Source organism: Coccinella septempunctata, chromosome 1 (assembly GCF_907165205.1).
Source record: "Coccinella septempunctata chromosome 1, icCocSept1.1, whole genome shotgun sequence".
NCBI classification, from domain to species: Eukaryota; Metazoa; Arthropoda; class Insecta; order Coleoptera; family Coccinellidae; genus Coccinella; species Coccinella septempunctata.
In genome coordinates, this window is record NC_058189.1 from 62,013,095 (window position 1) to 62,032,011 (window position 18,917).

An 18,917-nucleotide genomic window follows, 5' to 3' on the forward strand; every position below is an offset into this window, starting at 1 on the left:
AATATATTGCAGCTCAAATATAAAAAAACTAAACAAAACAAGGGAACTTTGATTTCCTTGACTAAAAACTCAACGGTTCATGAGTTGTTGGGAAAATATAATAATTATAATACGAGGATGTATCGAGGGATGTATTAATACATATCTAGTTAGCCTAGACCAGTTCCACGCATAAAAAAAAATTTTCATTACCATAGCAACCAACAATCACTCATTAGAAGTGTCAGTGAGAAGTTTGAGGTCGATAAAGTAAACTAGAGTTACGCAATAAATAAAAAGAAAGAAGATGTCCACCGAAATTGTGAAAATCGTAAAATTGGAGTATCGAGCCATCATCAAGTATGTACCTGTATTTAAAAATGTTAAAAGGTAAGCAGATATATGCTTAATACCCCTGGTGATCAATGTCCTTCGTATGCGACCGTGAAAAATTGGACTGCAAGCTTCAAAAAAGGTAAATTTTCCATTGAAGATGATGACCGATCGGGAAGGCCAGTTTCTGTGTCAGTCCACGAAAATATCGATGCATGACATAATTTTATCAGACTGTCGAATTGGGCTAAAACGGATATCTGAAGCACTGAATATTTCATACGAACGCGTTCATCATACAGTTCATACAGTTCACGTCAATTTGGACATGAGAAAATTGTTGCAAAATCGATACCCAAATGTTTGAGTGTTGACCAAAAGAGTGCAAGGGTAGAAGCATCGGGTTCGATCTGTGCTCGATTTGAAAACGATGAAGACTTCTTGAACCTAATTGTTACTATGGATGAGACTTGGGTACATTTCTACGATCCAGAAACAATGCAACAATCGATGAAATGGCGACACTCTGGTTGTCCAAGACCTAAGAAGTTTCCTGTTCAAAAATCTACTAGAAAAGTTCTTGCTTCAGTTTTTTGGGATTGCCATGGAGTAATCATGATTGATTTTTTGGAGAAGTTTAGAAAAATAGCCGGATATTACTATTCGACATTATTGACCACTCTACGGGAAAAAATTAAAGAGAAAAGACGCGGAAAGCTATCCAACGGTGTTTTATTGTTGCAGGATAACGCCCCTGCGCACAAATCTCATGTTGCCATGCAAAAAATTCGTGATTTAGGGTTTAGATTACTTGAACATCTCCCTTATTCGGCAAATTTGACTCTTTCCTCAACTGAAAAAAAGTTTAAAAGGTCGTAAATTTTCTCCCAACGAGGAAGCTGTGAATGTCTGGTTTGCAGAGCAAGAAGAACATTTTTTTTGAAAGGTCTAGATACGTTGCAGGTTCGCTGTAATAAATGTATCCAAATAAGAGGAGAATATGTTGAGTAATAAAATATTTTGACATTGAAATTTTGTTTGGTTTTATAGTAGGCTAAGAATTTTTCAATATATCCTCGTAAAATTATGAAAACATTCCATCATACGTCCATTCTACGTGGAAAATAGGAGGGTTACCTAACTAAACTCTATACTCAAAGTTGAAACTTTCAGAATTATCAAAGAAAAACTTTCAATAAGGGAAAAGAGTCAGTTCGACCTGTCTGATTATTCTGTGATTTCCGAAAACCATAGAAAAACGAAATTCTATGTTCCAAACAATAATTTTGACTGTTATATACGTAATATACCTAATATAATTCTCGGTTTTCCTATTGATATGCGGAACACCTTTATTCAAATCAGCCTCGAAATCAGCTCAAGTTTTATGCATCTCTACACGGAGAGAAAGTGCGATAATAGATATGATGAAATGGATAATATCGTTATAACTCATACTAGTTGCATACACAAACCTACGAACTCCGTTAGTTATAAACCGAAGTATGGGCAAAACAAACCGTGGTAATTTATAGAATATGGGAATCCATAAATAAATCCACAGCATGGCGAGTGGGATGTGCAATAACGAAACTGAACACTGGTTTGAAAACGAAAACTTGTAAACAGAAAGGGGCTTACTATGAAGTTCTAATAATAGCCTTCACACGATACGGATATACGATAGATGATGGTTCGTAACTAGCTTCTTCTCACGATAATTCTTCAGTGTGCATGACACTATCTCTGCTCAATTGGGTAATGAACACTTTGCTTTCAGGAGCAGCAGGAGTATTTTAGAAATTATTTTAAACGATTCTTGAGCTCTGACGACCATCATGTATCAAATTATTAGCTGTAGTTATTTTATCAAAACATATCGAAAAACCTTGTTCATTGACACCAAAGTTCAGTTATTTTTCCTCATAAAAAGCAACTCAATTGGAAAAAGAGAGACGGGGTGATATCAAGACGTCCTTCAGCTTCAATTTAAAGAAAAAATCAAGGTTTCACGTGAAAAATTGAAAGCGTAAATTATGAACTAGTGAATGCCGTTTTTGAATGGAGATTTTTGACGTATTACTTAACCTTAACCACTTTAAAATATTAGTACGTATACTCCATTCACATTTATTTTAGCAGTCGGTTGGCCATGAAATAATTTTCTCAAGTTTTTGTAACTAGAACGGAGTAAGGTTGGCACTCATGAAATGTCGTTAATGTCATAACGCCGTTGCCACTACTAATATCAATTTTTATTACGAAAATGCCGAAAGTGGTTGAAAAAAAAAACAGGGTTTCAGGAAGTGCTATTTAGAATTCAGGTCCGCTCATTCAAATAGTTATACCCTGATATTCTAAAATCCACAATACGTCAGACGGTAGCGAACATATTCTATGTAAGAGAATTTATATAATGTTTCATTTGAATCTAATGGACTTATATTTCAGCTGAATATTTCCACAATCAGAAAGATTGTGAATGAAGAGGATGACATAGAATTTCCTTCTATTGGGAGACCCAAAAAAGTGCTGGCATTTGACAATTTTATGTTCGAGTGAATTAAGGCGACAAGTTTACTACAGGATTTTCGATGAATGTCATCGTAGAATAAGTTCCCGAAAATTGATTTTTCTATTTTTCATTTGACTTGTCCTATACATTGTTAATATCTTAAGGTACCAATAAATACCTAATTATCATTATTATATCAATGTATTAAGATGAACAGCCATAAATACGCGCCAGTTGTCCTTGTTTATTTATGTGAAATTTTTGTTCAAAGGTGAAGTTCATCTTGACTTGAAACTTCCTTTAATCTCTTTTACTTATATTGATGCAAGATGATTTTTGTTGAAGAATTCAACATCCTTGTAATTATCTGTTAATTCCTTCGGGAAATACCCATTCCCAAACACTGCATCATATGCATTTAATCTTTGGGTTCATATTTTTGAAATCTACAACTAATGTAACGTATTCAAACTTCAGCCAAAGAAGATAACGAACATTAACTCTCCTCAAGCTAGTGCATATTATGATATTATACTGATCTCTTGTATTTTCCATGCAAATAACTGGATTTGGTATGCCTTCAATAAGTTCGTATGAACTTCAATAATTATATTCGTCACATATTTTCCGAAGAGATTCGACATTGTGATAAAATACGTAATAACAGAAACTTTTACGTAGAACGGGCAACATAGCTTTGATTTAAAACCATAGACCTATAAACCCAGTTTAATAGGTCTATGTTTAAAACCAAAAAATGTTTTGACAAGCGTCATAACCACACATTTTCGAGTGGAATGTGTCAAATTTCCATGGCCAACCTAGTGCTAAAATAAAAGTGAATGGATTATAAGTATAGATAAACTTTTACTACATCAGCAAAATAATATCACAACATTCATTGATTCAACACCTGTTACAATGATCTCTATAAATATAGATTGATAGTGAAACCGCCTTCTACTCGGCCTTCTATCGATAAATCCCAAGTGTATCGGATTTATTCGAGTAGAATTAACACAAACTGGGCCGGCTCCAAATCACGCAGATGGGTACCGAGCATCGATCTCGAAGAAAGTACGCTATTTGCGCCTTCTTGCATCGATTTAGAAAGGATTAACGACAAGCTGACAACCTCGAGAGAAACTCGGATCCTGGTTCTATGAGATGAAATCATTCAATGAGCTTCAAACCTTCCAGCTATCTTATCGCGTTCGATCTTCAATTTAACGGGGATTGCTGGAAATTGATTACAGCCGAAATAGCTTGTGTCGCCTCGCCGTCTGAACTTCGCTACGTAGAGAGGGAGGGAAACGTCGTTGTCTTGGGATTTGAGGAAATCCATATCATCCTGCTGTGCCTTCACATTTTAAGTTTCTATCCGATAAAGCAGTGGTTCTTAACCTTTTAGTGATCAGGGACCATTTGACAAAATTGTTGTCTTGTCACGGACCACCAACTGTTCCGAGGTAATATTAAGTACGTAAATGTCAATTTTTGTAAATGAATAAACAAGGTTGTTGTAGTAATAAATTTGAATCGGGCTCGACTTCGATTTATGCCCCACCTCAGATTTTGATGATTATTTTTATATAGATAGAATTTTTCATGAGAAATGGAATGGTAGTAATCTCAATCGGAGCGGAAATTTATAGTTCATTAGCTATGATTTTTTGAAATGTTCGTTAAATGCACTCAATTATGACATTTGAGTGTTTGTTCACTGTAAGTCTCGATTAATTCGAATGTTTTTCTCAACAGAACTCAACCAATTGGGATTTTGAGGTTATTCATTGGAAGAAATGTGAATAATTGATCAATTTTGGCTAAAAATTGAACTGAATTATTTTGAGGTTAGGTTAGGTTGGGTTAGGACAGTGAAAAAACAATTTCATACATGAAAGTATCATTTTTGGCGATTTCAATTTAAGTTTAAAGGACCGAAAAGTGAAAATATAATTTTTCATGATAATATAATGATATAGCCCGTATTTTGATGAAATTTTCAAAAAATCGTTTCTCTCAAATTAAGTTTGCCGGGATTGATAGTTGTCCAGGAAAAAATCGGCAAAAAAATCTGACGTAGGCACTTTGTCGAATTCGAGAAAAAGCACTTTACAAAAATTTCAAAAAATCATAACTGCCGAACTAGAAGTTTCCGCATATTGAGACTAATACCATTCGATTGCTTATAAGAAATTCTGGCCCAGTTGCAGGAAAGTCCATTAAGATTTGATGTCCTATCAAAATTTAAAACTGTCATTTTTGAAGGGGAAAATGGAGGATTAAGATTTTAATAAAGTATTAAATTTTAATGGACTTTCCTGCAACTGGACGTAAATTTATAGAAAAATAATTATTAAAATTTGAGGTGGGGCATAAATCGAAGTTTTACCAGAAGCTTTATTATTTCAATGCGATTTTTTTCACTGCATACTCTTCACCAATTTATGAATCCTTCGTTCAGTGCTAGGTACTTAATGCCAAACTGGCATGTCGGCACTGGCATCCAACGGATTTTGATTCTTGTTTTTATTTACCAGTAGAATCGAAAACCCCTGCTCGCATAAATATGCCGATGAAAAAAGAGAGCATTGGGGTCTAGTCTCCCCATATTTTCTATTGAAGAAACCCAGTTCAATATAACACCCGTCATATTTTCGTTTTGGTGGCATTTTTCTAAAAAACTAATATAAAATAATTGTTATCAATAAGTGCTCTTCAGTGTGGTACAACCCTATGTCATGTCGGTTGGCTTCGCGGACCACTTCAGGTGCTTCCAGGGACCACCAGTGGTCTGCGGACCACCGGTTAAGAACCAGTGCGATAAAGTGAAGAAAAAAATACAGAAAAAACTTGTTTATTTTGTGACATCTTAAACTAAAGTCGAAGGGTCTTGTAAAACCTTTCTATAGATCGAAATAGATTTACAGGGTGGGCAAAATTCGGTGGGATTGAATCACAGCTCGGTAACCGTGAGAGTTAGGGTACGTTCATACCGAAGATGCCTGGATGAGCGCGGTGGAGGTCGCGGTCGCGATTTTTACATCGATGTCAAAACAAACCTTCATATTCTAATGAGACCGTACATACCAAGGATGTTTCACCCGTTCACCCTCGCCGCTTATCATCGCGGTTTACAGCGATGTCAATCGCAGAACAAAATAGTTTGATTTTATAAGCGATCGAGCTGTTGCCGCGAGGTACCTTGCACGCTTATTGGCGCTCTTCAAATCACGTGAAATTCACCAGGGAAACGTATTTATTTTTCAGTTCGTTTGTGAGCTTTGACTGAAAGGAAAGCATCTTCGACATGTACTGCCAGACATCGATGTAAACCTCGACCGCGATCGCGACCTCCACCGCGCTCATCCATGCATCTTCGGTATGAACGTACCCTTAGGGAAAAATGGATGTCCGCCACTCCAGAAACTTTTTAACCAGAAACGGTGCCTCGTACAGCAGAAAGTCAAGAGACCGAATTTGCTTCAAATTAAATAAGGATTCGAATAGTAATTTTTATTGTCGGAAAAACCAGTGGCGTATCATTTTTTTATCTGAAAATGTTCAGTCTCGCTGCAGTACGGACGCCACTGGTAGAATAAAAAAGAAACGATATTATGCAAAAAGTGCTCCTTGACGCTCTAAACCTATATCTCAAATTTCATAAGAATATTTCAAGCAGTGTGAGAGTTATTGATAAAAAACATTTATTTTTCTTTAATTTCAACACCCCGTATCTCGGAGAGGAAACATTTCTCGACATATGTTTATATGACAAACAAGGGCTTGTTTTTGATGTAGAATACAAGGTTGAAATTTCTTGGTTACGATCTGGACCATCCTGTATATATGGGGTGGTCCACCCCAGACGCGGCTCTCATTTTGAGGGAGTAAATGAAGATATTTTGAGAATCTTTTCTTGTGGGGTGTGTAGGATGTCGCAAAGCACAATTTAAAATTATTTTCATATATACAGGGTGTTCGAAAACAAAGGTATAGACCAAAGTTAAACTTTTTAAAATTTAACAGCTTGAGCTTGCCAGTCCATTTTTGAGGTCAAATACAGGGTGTTGCATTTAAAAAAGTGTAACTTTGGTCTAATCTTGACCCTGTATATATGACAATAATTTTAAATTTTGCTATTGAACACCCTACACACACCCAGGAAAAGATTTTCGAAATATCTTTATTCACACCCTCAAAATGAGCACCGCGTCTGGGATGGGTCACCCGGTATAATATAAGTCGTATCTATAATTGTTCTTCCAATAAAAAAACTCAAAAGCTAGTCAAACGGTCAAGTTGGCAGGTCATTTTCAGTGATGATATGATAATGAACTTTATACTCTTATGTTGTGTCAGGTTATGAGAGATTTTGGAGATCATTCTCATTCCGGATATTTGAGAAGATGCTCGGGAAATTAGGAAATTATGAGAATTTCCATGACTACTTCATAGTTACTAATTAACATCTACTAGAAGTGGCACAGTCTTATTTGTGAAGGTGTTTGAAAAGGCTGTGGTACTAGTATCTAGATTATCTATTAGTTGGAAAGGTTTCGGAACACATTCAGTTGAATCCAGGTTTATTAAATTTCCTGGAAGTGATTCATTCCATATTGGTAAAATTTTTATCCTTTCAAATATCCGGAATCAAAGTGATCTTCAAAGTTTCTCATATTAGTAGTAATAATGAGGTTTATTCTTTGAAATCTACAAGGTTGTTACAATTTTAACATCTGAATAATATATCTAAGGAAATCCACTAAGGGCAAAGCCTGTGTCATTTAATAACCTGACACAATTTAGGAACATAAAGTTCATTATCATATTATCAATGAAATGACCTGCCAACTTGACCGAACAAGTTTTTGAGTTTTTTTATGGGAAGAACAATCAGAGACACGACGTATGTTATATAATCTGAATCAGACCAAAATAAGGGACTGGATTATGTAAAAATAACACAGGGTATATTTAAAAAAATAAAATTTATCACTATATTTCTGAAGTGGCGGACTGAAAAAAATCTTCGACTACGCCACTGCATTCTACATAAAAAAGTGTCTGTAGAATGTAATATTTGTTTTCGATATCACTGATACTTTACGAAATAAGAGGCACCAGTACGAAGAGCCGAAAAAGCAGTTTTCCCTTATAACTTGAAAACAAAAGAAGATAGGGATGCGGTTTTGGCCATTAACAATCTTTTGAAAATCAAGGTCGGAAGCCATCCATTTCTCTCTAGCTCTTACTGTTACAGAGCTGCCATTCAATCCCATCGAATTTTGCCCACCCTGTACATGGATTTTGTGATTTTATGTTAGTACAAAAATTGGTTCAGTCCTGTTTCTATGATGAAAAATGCATTTATTTCAGAACGAAATCAAAATTCGCAACACACAATTAACAAATCCTCATAACTCACGCATTTCCTTACAATATCATATTTTCTCGTAAGGTTTCACAGAAAATCTTTCGTAATTTCATTGCAATGTTTCACATCGAGTCACGAATCTTTCCTCTATAAATTATATCATCGAGAGTGTAGAATTGCCGGTCGTGCTGTTTCTTGAATGTTAATTATTTTAATCAACTTCTTTTCTGTTAAGTTTCCCAATGCTGTAATTGGAGAAAGATTCTACTGGCGGATATGGCACGATCCACTCAAGAATGAAGGCTGTGCCGACAAATTATGAGATAAATGAGAATGTTTTCATTTAGATACATTGCTTGAATGTTTCTCTTCCTATTAATGGCTCATGTATATTTAGGTCAGCGTCCACTTCATTCAACATCAACCATCAACACAGTATTAGCTTAATCTTTTACTCCTTTAGCCAAGAGTACCGAAAAAAATGTCAGTATTTTCCATCAAACAGATGATTTATACAGGGTGATTTACGTATACCGTCCATTTGAAGTTTGGGCAAACCTATCGGCAATATGAATGGAAATTTTTGCCGAGGAGTTTTGGAAACTGATTTCAACTAAAATATTTTCAGAGGAGAGCGGCAAACAGCAAATTACTTTCTTATCAAAAATGGTATCCGCACTATTTAATGACCCCATAAACGTGTCTATGAATGAAGAAATATTATTAACTATCTAGTTTTTGTTTGGGGACATAAGAAATTTTGGTGAATAACACATATTTTGTGCTTCCCTGACCAACTTCTGGTACTCTTTTGACAGGTATATGAGTTGTATCTGTTTACTGTTTGAGTATATCAGTGAAATCTTATTGTATGGAATTGTTTCGTGTATGGGTTTTTGAGGAGCATGCAATGAAACCCCGCAACTTGAAAATCTCAATTAAGTGCAGTTCAATATCCTTATTTTATTTCATTGGAAGAAATTCATGTGGTTTCAGTGCATTGAACGCTCGATTGAAGGTATGTGAGCAGTGACATTGACTAAGAGTTATTCTATGTGCATTCCTTAAGTTCGAATTCGAATGGATTCAGCATACTCACAGTTTGAGTATACAGGGTGTTAATTGTGGTTTGCTTGGTGAAAAATTTTCGTAATTCAATCTTGTGTATTCTTGAAGAGGGAGTACAGGGTGGGCAAAATTTGTTGTCTACTGAGGGGATCTCGAGAACTATAGCAGTTAGAAGAAAACGGATGATACATCCTCAAGCTCTTTTTTATGACTAATCCAAATCTGAAAACAGAATCCGCCTATCATTTTAAGATTTCGAGTTATAAACAAAAATTTGAGATTTTGACGATTCCGAAAATTTCTCATAACTTTTTTGTCTTTGAAGTTGCAGATCTGAAATTCAAACCTTCTTAGGTACTTTCCTTCGTAGATTCTACTGATGAAAGATTTTTTTCAAATTCAAAAATAACAAATTCAATAAAAGTTGGGCATTTCAAAAAATTTGTTTTATATATTTGCTTTATACAAGGTGTTTTAAAAAAAGGCGACCCCAGTCTCAAGGCTGGGTAGGAAACTGAAAAACAATTGGGATTCGCTCAGTGCGAAATTTCTGTAACGAGAGGAAAAAAAATTACACTTTTTTACGATTTTGCCGAAACTACTGAAAACATTGTTATGAAACTTGATACGATTATGCCTTGGAAGCTAATATATACATCCCATTGATATGTTTTCATATCTGATTCTGGCGTTAGTAACACGTTTCGTACTAAGTAGTATTGAAAATATCTTTTCTAAGGTTAGACTAATTAATTAAAATTTCAAGTGAACTCATCATCATTTTACAACAAAAAGGTACTCCTGTTGAAACCCGGTACTGTGTACCGCTTTCGGAATATTTTGATTATTAAGTAATAATCTACGCTGGTGTAAAGTAATGATAGACTAATTGAACAAAATATCGCAAGAAGAAAATTGAAATAAAGACTTAGGAAATAAAATAAAATTCAATTTGAGTAAGTGTACAGGATGGACAAAATTCGTTGTCTACTGAGAGGATATCGAGAACTATAGCAGCTAGCAGAAAACGGATGATGCAAGATGATTTTTGTTGAAGAATTTAACATTCTTGAAATTATCTGTTAATTCCTGCGGGAGAAACCCTATCCCAACCACTACATCATATGCATTTCATCTTCGGGTTAATATTTTTGAAATCTACAACTGATGTAGGTAACGTATTCAAACTTTAGCCAAAGCGATAACGAACATTAACTCTCCTCAAGCTAGTGCATATTATGATATTATACTGATCTCTTGTATTTTCCATGCAAATAACTGGGTTTGGTATGCCTTCAATCAGTTTGTATAAATTTAAATTATGTTCGTCATATATTTTCCAAAGAGATTTGACATTGTGATAAAATACGTGGTAACAAAAACTTTTACGAAGAACGGGCAACATAGCGTTGATTTAAAACCCAATAATGTTTTGAAAATCGTCATAACCCCACATTTTCGTAGTGTACAGAGTGAAATGTGTCAAATTTCCATGGCCAACCGAGTGCTAAAATAAGAGTGAATGGAGTATATCAACGGTGAAAATAATAAATAAGTCAAAATTATACTGTGTTTCCATAAACATAAAAAACTGTATGCCTGAAAGTATATATATATGTTCTTTTGATATAGAGCATTACAATCTTGAACAGCAAACAATAATTGTAGCATGTGTATGAGATACAGTTTTAGCAGAGGTTAGCGTAACGGGGTACCATACAAATTGGTGTATGATACAAGAGCTTAGGGAAAAACCTCAGTAAAAAAACCCTTTCTCCCCGTGAGTGTAGTGGATTGTAATTGTTCACGAAATAAGCTGAAATATTCCATATTGAAGGGCATCTCGCACTGCAAAAATTGATTCTTTCTCCAACAAAAAGGAAAATCCAGAAAGTCTTCGCCAAGATATCAGAAACTTTTATCCGAAATAAAGAGAAAACAAAAGCAGAAAAACGTAAAATAATAAAATTAGATTCAATATGTCAGATTGACCTAAAATTGACAACCCAATTCAAAAAAGATTCGGAAACTGCATGTATAGCTCTAAAACCATCCTGAAATTTATAAATTGGACAATGATTAACTAGATGATTTATGGTTTCTTCTGGTTCCCCGCATTCACACCTAGGGCTTTCAACTGAATTCCACCTGAAAAGCATGCTATTGCAACGTCCGTGACCTGTTCTTATACGATTCAGAATACACCATATTTTCCTGGGAAGATCAAAACCAGGAACTCTATTCGAAGGATCAGTTACTAATTCTTTGTTGAAAATAGTGCCAAAGGTATTTGTCCCTTATATTCGAATTAAGAAAAGAGTTGGACCATAAAGGTTTACGCGACTTCAGTCTTGGAATGGTATTTTCGGGAATATAGGATAGAATTGGGAACGAGCCTGGATAGGATTGGAATTTTTTCCAGGAATTCATAACCGCAGTCTGTCTACGAATATGAGGCGGTAAAATGTTTGAAAGAACTGGTAACCATTGAATAGGTGAAGATCTAATAGTTCCACTTATGGTTCTAATGGAAAGATTCAGTTGGGCATCAATTTTCTGCACATGAGCACTTTTAACCCAAACGGGGCAACAATATTCAGCAGCCGAAAAAACCAAAGCTAGGGCTGCTGTTCGAAGAGTGGCTGCATCAGCACCCCATGAAGTGCCAGCTAGTTTATGGAGAATATTATTCCTGGTTTTTAGACGCAAACTTTCCAAATGGGCTTTGAAATTCAGCGGGGAATCCAGCTTAACTCCTAGATATTTCGGATTGAATTTATTTTCCAAAAAAGAATTACCGAAAACTACACTCAATTTTCTATATTTTTGATGATTATTCAAATGGAAACACGAAACCTCGGTTTTATTTGGGTTAGGACGCATACGCCACTCGAAAAAGTAATTCCTCAAAATTTCTAAATCCGTAGATAAATTATTTTCTATGCATCTAAAATCAGAATGACGGAAAGTAAAAATTGCAAAGCTAAATTCCAATTGGAGTTTCAAGATTTCTCGTTTTCTTGACAATAAATCTTGGTATTGACATAAAATGTCTTGTCTTGTCTTGAAATTCTGAAATAACTGCCTGTCTTGATCAATACAAGATATTGAAATTTCCAAGAACTTGTCGAGACCCCCAACGCCAGGGTGTCCTCACGAAACGAGGTCATTCCCAATATCTCCATGTCCATGTTGGCCGATAAAACCGCAAAATACCGATACAAGAAAGGTCCATAATCTGGCGCGACCGTAACGCGAGCCGAGTATTTCGTAATTTGCCATAAAATGGAAACATCAACGGCGATAGCGACGTTTATGGAGAGCTTGAGGGACCGTAAGAAAGACGCTGCTGCAGACGATTTATCGGGTATATCCGGTCCGTGGAATCTTAGAAAATCGGGAAACGGTGCTGACGAACGGTATCCTCGAATAAAACGCTCCACTATTTCCAATGAAATGAATTATTGATCTTCGATGCGTCGCATTCATGACGAGAGCTTCATAAATAAATATTTGCCCGGAATGAGTCTACGGGTTCGACGGTTTGTTGACTGTCGGGTCCCATTTTTCGTTCCAGTTCCAGCTATATCTTTCCTTTGGGGAGAGTCCATGCAAAAGTTTTCGGATTTTTTTTCAATTGTTACAAGGCAGGCAATTTTCAGTACAATTTTACAATCTCTAGTCCAATTTTTCTTCAGTCGATTTACAGCTGATATAGTTCCTCAGAAAAGGCGAAAATTAGACTTTCAATTCAATAAAAAAAATTTCATATACAGGGTGAGTCTTTGACTCGTACAAATATTTTAACAGTAGATTCTTGAGGTCAAATGAAACACTTTTCTCCCATACCATTTCTTCCGATTCGGCTCGGTTTAAAAGATACAGGCTGTTGAAAAACCATAAAAAATTTTTATTTTTAGGTCTATCTTACAAACGAATGAAATGAATTTCGGAATATACTTTTTCATTTATTGGATGATTCTTTTACGAACACAAGATATCACCCACGTCTTCCAGATTTCTTATTATGACCATTACATACCATAAAAATACCAAAAATTCAAACCCAATTCTAGAATTTAAGTTGAACGCTATCTAATGAAAATTTGGACGTTTCGTAAAATAAAAGTATTCTTCATAATGTCTCTTATAATGCGCCGTTTTAGAGTAATTTGATGTTCAAAAATTAAAAAGTATGTATCTGTGAAATTTTAAAAATTTGTAATTTGGCTGAATTCAACTATGTTTAAAAGATCCACAATAGGCAATACTCCTTCTGACGAAAATGATGTATTTTTATGAAATATCTTTAAAACGTCACATTTTGAAATAACCATTTCAACCGTTTCCCAAAAAAAAAATATTTCAAGTACTTAAAAATGAAAAATAAAAATGGGTATTTAAAAATTTCATTTCAATTGCACAAGTTGGCAACATCCACTGAAATATGCCTTGATAATAAAGGACAACAAATACATTATCTTGATGAGATAGACAAAGAAGGCTGTCTATGAAGTCTAGGACGAATGAGGAAGGTCCTAAAATTTTATGGGATTTTTATGGCAGGGTGCAGCTGTTATTTTATAAACAAGTTGATGGGACATTGTTCTTTTCATTTTCTAGTAGGCGCTGTTGCCAAATCGTTAACTTGAAACCAAGCGATTCAAAGTAATTTGTTGTTGTTTTCAAAAAAGTAAAAAACATCTCGGAAATAAGTGAGAGTGACTCTGAAATAGAATGTATGTATTTCATACGCTGATACACTTGATGATGAAAACCTTGACATAGACAAGTTGGTCATTGTAAATTGTTTTCTTTCAATGTTTTTCCTGATAAACAAACTTATGGTCAACTATCTCTCGCCCCTGTTCAACTCTGCCATGGGTTAGAGAGACATGAGCCAATTTCCTTATACTCTGAAACTTTTCGTGTTTGGTTGGACGTAACCCCAATTATCCAAATCTAAATGTGAAAACCGATAAACTATAGGCTTTTGGAGCTAAACGTTACATGTGGGAAGCACCAGGCAATTCTGTTGTCAGTCCTGATTTATGAGATTCGGGATAGGCACGCACGTAATTGAAGGGGAGGGGAGTCCCAGGTGGAAATGTAGAAAAACAACGGAACAACGAATACCTGATTCGGAAAATCGATTTTGGAATTTGAATTTGAGCAGTAGAAATTGCGAGTTTTCAGACCGACAACAAATCAGGTGCAAAGATTGTGCAGCATTTTGATCCATTATTTGGGGTGCAAATGGTCTCACCTCAAAATTGAACACAGATATTTAGTCTTTTTTTTCACTGATCACAGAATGATGGGACAAAAATGCAATCTCATGTGATCTTTCGTTTTATTTGGAAGACTGTAACGAGTGTAACGTCAGAAACATAACCGCAAAACATTCAGTGATCTTCCTTTGAGACAAAAAAGTTCCAACATCTATGACCCAACAAAATGTCGAAAACGCTTTGTCATTTCATGACATGAAATGTCAAAAATCGAGAATGAATCTGAAAATTTCGTAAATATTTATGTAAGACAGATTTCGAAATTAAATTAATTTTCTGATCTAATTTTTTTTTCTGTTTCAGATTTTTGACAATATACTCATTGAGGTAAGTGAAATATTCCCATAATATTTCAATTTGGTTAAAAAATTCGAGTAAACGTAACATTCTCGATAACTTCAGCTACTAACTGTCCTGCTTTGCAAGTAAGTTTGCTTCTTGTCAAGAAGAATGTACCACTAATTATAACAAACAGCTGTCATTGATAGAAGTTGTCTGTTATCATCCCCCTGAATTTTCTAGATATGTGTTCTTTCTCCGGAGAACTGTCAATCTAATCATTCAACATGTGCCTTCAAACAAAATCCATATGGAGAAGAGATTCATTGTTTTTGTGTGTAGTAGTTGGCAGGTTCTCGGTTGAGGATGCGTTAAAACTATATCGAAAATTTTGTCGAATCAAGTTGAAACGTTTCGAGCATTATATTGCGTCATCGGGAGATTTTTGTTGAATTCAATCTCAAAAACCTCCCGCATCTTTTTCCTCATAAAGCTTCTATTTGAGCCACGAATTGAATTAGGGTGAGTCTTTGAACAGCTATTCTATTTTGAATATTATTTGCCAATACCATTTTCTATGGAGTAGTTCAACTGGAATTTTCCGTCTCTGTTTATTGGGATGTATAGTATGTCTTCAGAAAATTTTAGTTCTCATCTTCATCAACGTAAATCAAACTGATTCTACCATATTGAAACAGTTTGATGAAGAATGATAAACATACACCTCTTGACATTCTATTTTTGAACTGCCTTGATTGTTTTAGTGGGTTGAATCAGATTCCTTCTTTTTCGAATTATTTTATGTTTGTCAGAAATCATTTTAGGACGAGGAATAATAGTTTGATATTTGGTAAGCATGTGTAAACTGATATATCCTTTCAGAATAGTCATGAACATTTAAAAAAAATTAGGATTGCCATTGCAAAATGCAATATGAAACACTAACTGTCAAAACAACAACAAAAATGTCTTTGATTTACTGAATTCAGTCCAAGTTAGAGACTCGTTCTGTGTAGGTAGGATAACGACCAATAAAAGTTAACTCCTGAAAGTATGTCATTTAGGAGAATAATATATCAGTCGAGCATTCATTATGCAAAGTTGAATTGATGAAGTTCACGGTCGTCAATATTAATAATGGAAATAAAATTGTTTTCCAACTGTTAACACGTTCAATTTAGAATTGAATTACTTGAATGTCAATAAACTTGAAGAATATTGAATTGAAACAGCTGATACGCAATTAGAGTGTTGAACTTAACAGACTGACGGATATAATTTTTACAAACATATTAGAAATCATTACATCTATACTCCATTCACTTTTATTTTAGCAGTCGGTTGGCCATGAAATAATTCTCTCAAGTTTTTGTAACTAGAACGGAGTAAGGTTGACACTCATGAAATGTCGTTAATGTCATAACGCCGCTGCCACAAGTTATATCAATTTTTATTTAAATGCTGAAAGTGATTGAAAAAAGAGATAGGGTTTCAGGAAGTGCTATTTAGAATTCAGGTCCCCTCATTCAAATATATTATACCCTGATATTCTAAAATCCACAATACGTCAAGCGATAGCGAACATATTCAATGTAAGAGAATTTATATAATGTTTTACTGAATCTAAACGACTTATATTTCAGCTGAATATTTCCACAATCAGAAAGATTGTGAATGAAAAGAATGACAAGGAATTTCCTTCTATTGGGAGACCCAAAAAAGTGGTGTCATTTGAGAATTTTATGTTTGAGTGAATTAATGCGAAAAGATTACTACAGGATTCTCGATGAATGTCATCGTAGAATAAGTTCCCGAAAATTGATTTTTCTATTTTTCATTTGACTTGTCCTATACATTGTAAATGACTTAAGGTACCAATAAAGACCTAATTATTATTATTAAATCAATATATTAAGATGAACAGCAACAAATACGCGCCAGTTGTCCTGTTAATTGTTTACTCCTGTGAAATTTCTGTTCAGAGGTGAAGTTCCACTTGACTTGAAACTTCTTTTAATTCCTTTTACTTCAATTGATGCAAGATGATTTTTGTTGAAGAATTTAACATTCTTGTAATTATCTGTTAATTCCTTCAGGAGATACCCATTCCTAACCACTGCATCATATGCATTTCATCTTCGGGTTAATATTTTTGAAATCTACAACTGATGTAGCGTATTCAAACTTTAGCCAAAGAAGATAACGAACATCAACTCTCCTCAAGCTAGTGCATATTATGATAATATACTGATCTCTTGTATTTTCCATGCAAATAACTGCTTTTGGTATGCCTCCAATCAGTTTGTATAAACTTCAATTATGTTCGTCACATATTTTCCGAAGAGATTCGAAATTGTGATAAAATACGTAATGACAGAAACTTTTACGTAGAACGAGCAAAATAGCTTTGATTTAAAACCCAAAAAAGTTTGACAAGCTTCATAACCCCACATTTTCGTACTATACAGAGTGAAATGTGTCAAATTTCCACGGCCAACCGAGTGCTAAAATAAAAGTGAATGGATACTTCGATGTAGCAAAAATATCTCCCTTGGTGCAATGGTGGATAAGGATACACATTGCTCAACAATTGATAAGGATTTAGTATAAATTCCTGTTGTGACTTTTGTTGAGTTATCTTGAATATCCCAATAACTTCTCGACTTGAACAGTTCGTAAAGGTTTAACCTACATTCCGTAACACAAAAGTTCGAATAGGTTCGATGTGAGAAAGAATTATTGGCAGATTTGAATGGCGAAGATCCAGGCCATTGAAGAGGAACAACATTTAATGAATACAAATGGACGATATTATTCATGCAAAATATAACGATCACGATGAACTCCTTCACCTTGGTTCACGAGAGCGCTTTACATAATTTGTACGTTTTTATCGAGGACGTATTATAATTGAACCTTGATTTTCATTCATGAAATGGGGGAATATCCCTTGTGCTTTACTGGCCAAGAGTCTGTCGGATTCGTTATGAATAAATTGAATTGTTGTTTGATATTCCATTGTTGCTTTCGCTGGTGCATTGTCGATTGTAACGAGCATCTATAACAGTATCGATGTTGAAGTTCACTAAACTATCATTGTCTACTGATGGATCTTTTTACATGGGTGATGAGCTGCAGATATACACTGCGCAAAAATATTAACGCACATTCTGAAAATCTCAATTTTAATGAAAGTTAACTCTACATTGACTATATAACTTATTTTTTATGTTCTCTCGGAAATGCTTCGAACGAAACAAGACACATTAAATGGAAGAAAAATTCAGGATTTCACCGAATCTTATGTGAAAGAAGAGAAATGAACAATTTTCAAAATACTGAAATGCTGATAAGTGATTTAATACTTGGTATTTCTACCCCTTGCGTTAATTACAGCTCGGCAACGACGTTTCATACTCAAAATGAGTGATCTTAAAATGTTCTGATCTAATCCTTCCCAGATTTCTCCGAGTTGGATTCCTAAGTCATTAAGAGTAGCTGGATGATTTTCTGAACTTCTCAGCCTTCTATTGAGTTTGTTCCAAACCTGCTCAATCGGATTGAGATCTGGACTTCTTGCTGACCATTCGAGAGACTTCAACCTCTTCAAGGTATTCCTGAACGATGCGCGCACGATGGGGTCTGGCATTATCGTCCATAAAAATGAAATTTTCACCAATGTATGGGGCAAATGACACTACATGCTCCTTGATATACTTATCAGCATTCATAGCTCCATTATCAACGACCACTAGGTCTGTGCGAGCAGTCAAAGATGTTCCACCCCATACCATAATCGATCCTCCCCCGAAACCAGTAGTATTCAGGAAATTGCACTGAGCATATCTTTCATGTGAACGTCTGTATACAAGGGAATGTCGATCACAATGGTAGAGGCAGAATCTAGACTCATCTGTGAAGAGAACTCTTTCCTAATCGGCCTCTTCCCAATGGATATGCTCTCTCGCAAAATCCAAACGCGCCCTTCGATGGGCTGGGGTAAGAGCTGGGCCTCTTGCCGCGACACGAGGCCTTCAATCATATTCTCTGAGGCGATTTCTTATTGTCTGAG

General features: G+C 35.1%; 1 protein-coding gene and 1 long non-coding RNA gene across 2 annotated transcripts in view; one reads left to right on the forward strand and one right to left on the reverse strand.

Annotated features, from left to right (window-relative positions):
• LOC123309224 overlaps window positions 1-14,893 on the forward strand; it is a 41,645-nt gene extending 26,752 nt beyond the window's left edge. Inside the window, exon 3 of the long non-coding RNA XR_006537247.1 lies at window positions 14,870-14,893. This is a non-coding gene — a long non-coding RNA (uncharacterized LOC123309224). The remainder of the gene's footprint in view (window positions 1-14,869) is intronic.
• Window positions 1-18,917, reverse strand: part of LOC123309063 (protein tramtrack, alpha isoform) — a 592,303-nt gene that overhangs the window by 528,221 nt on the left and 45,165 nt on the right. The window lies entirely within an intron of this gene.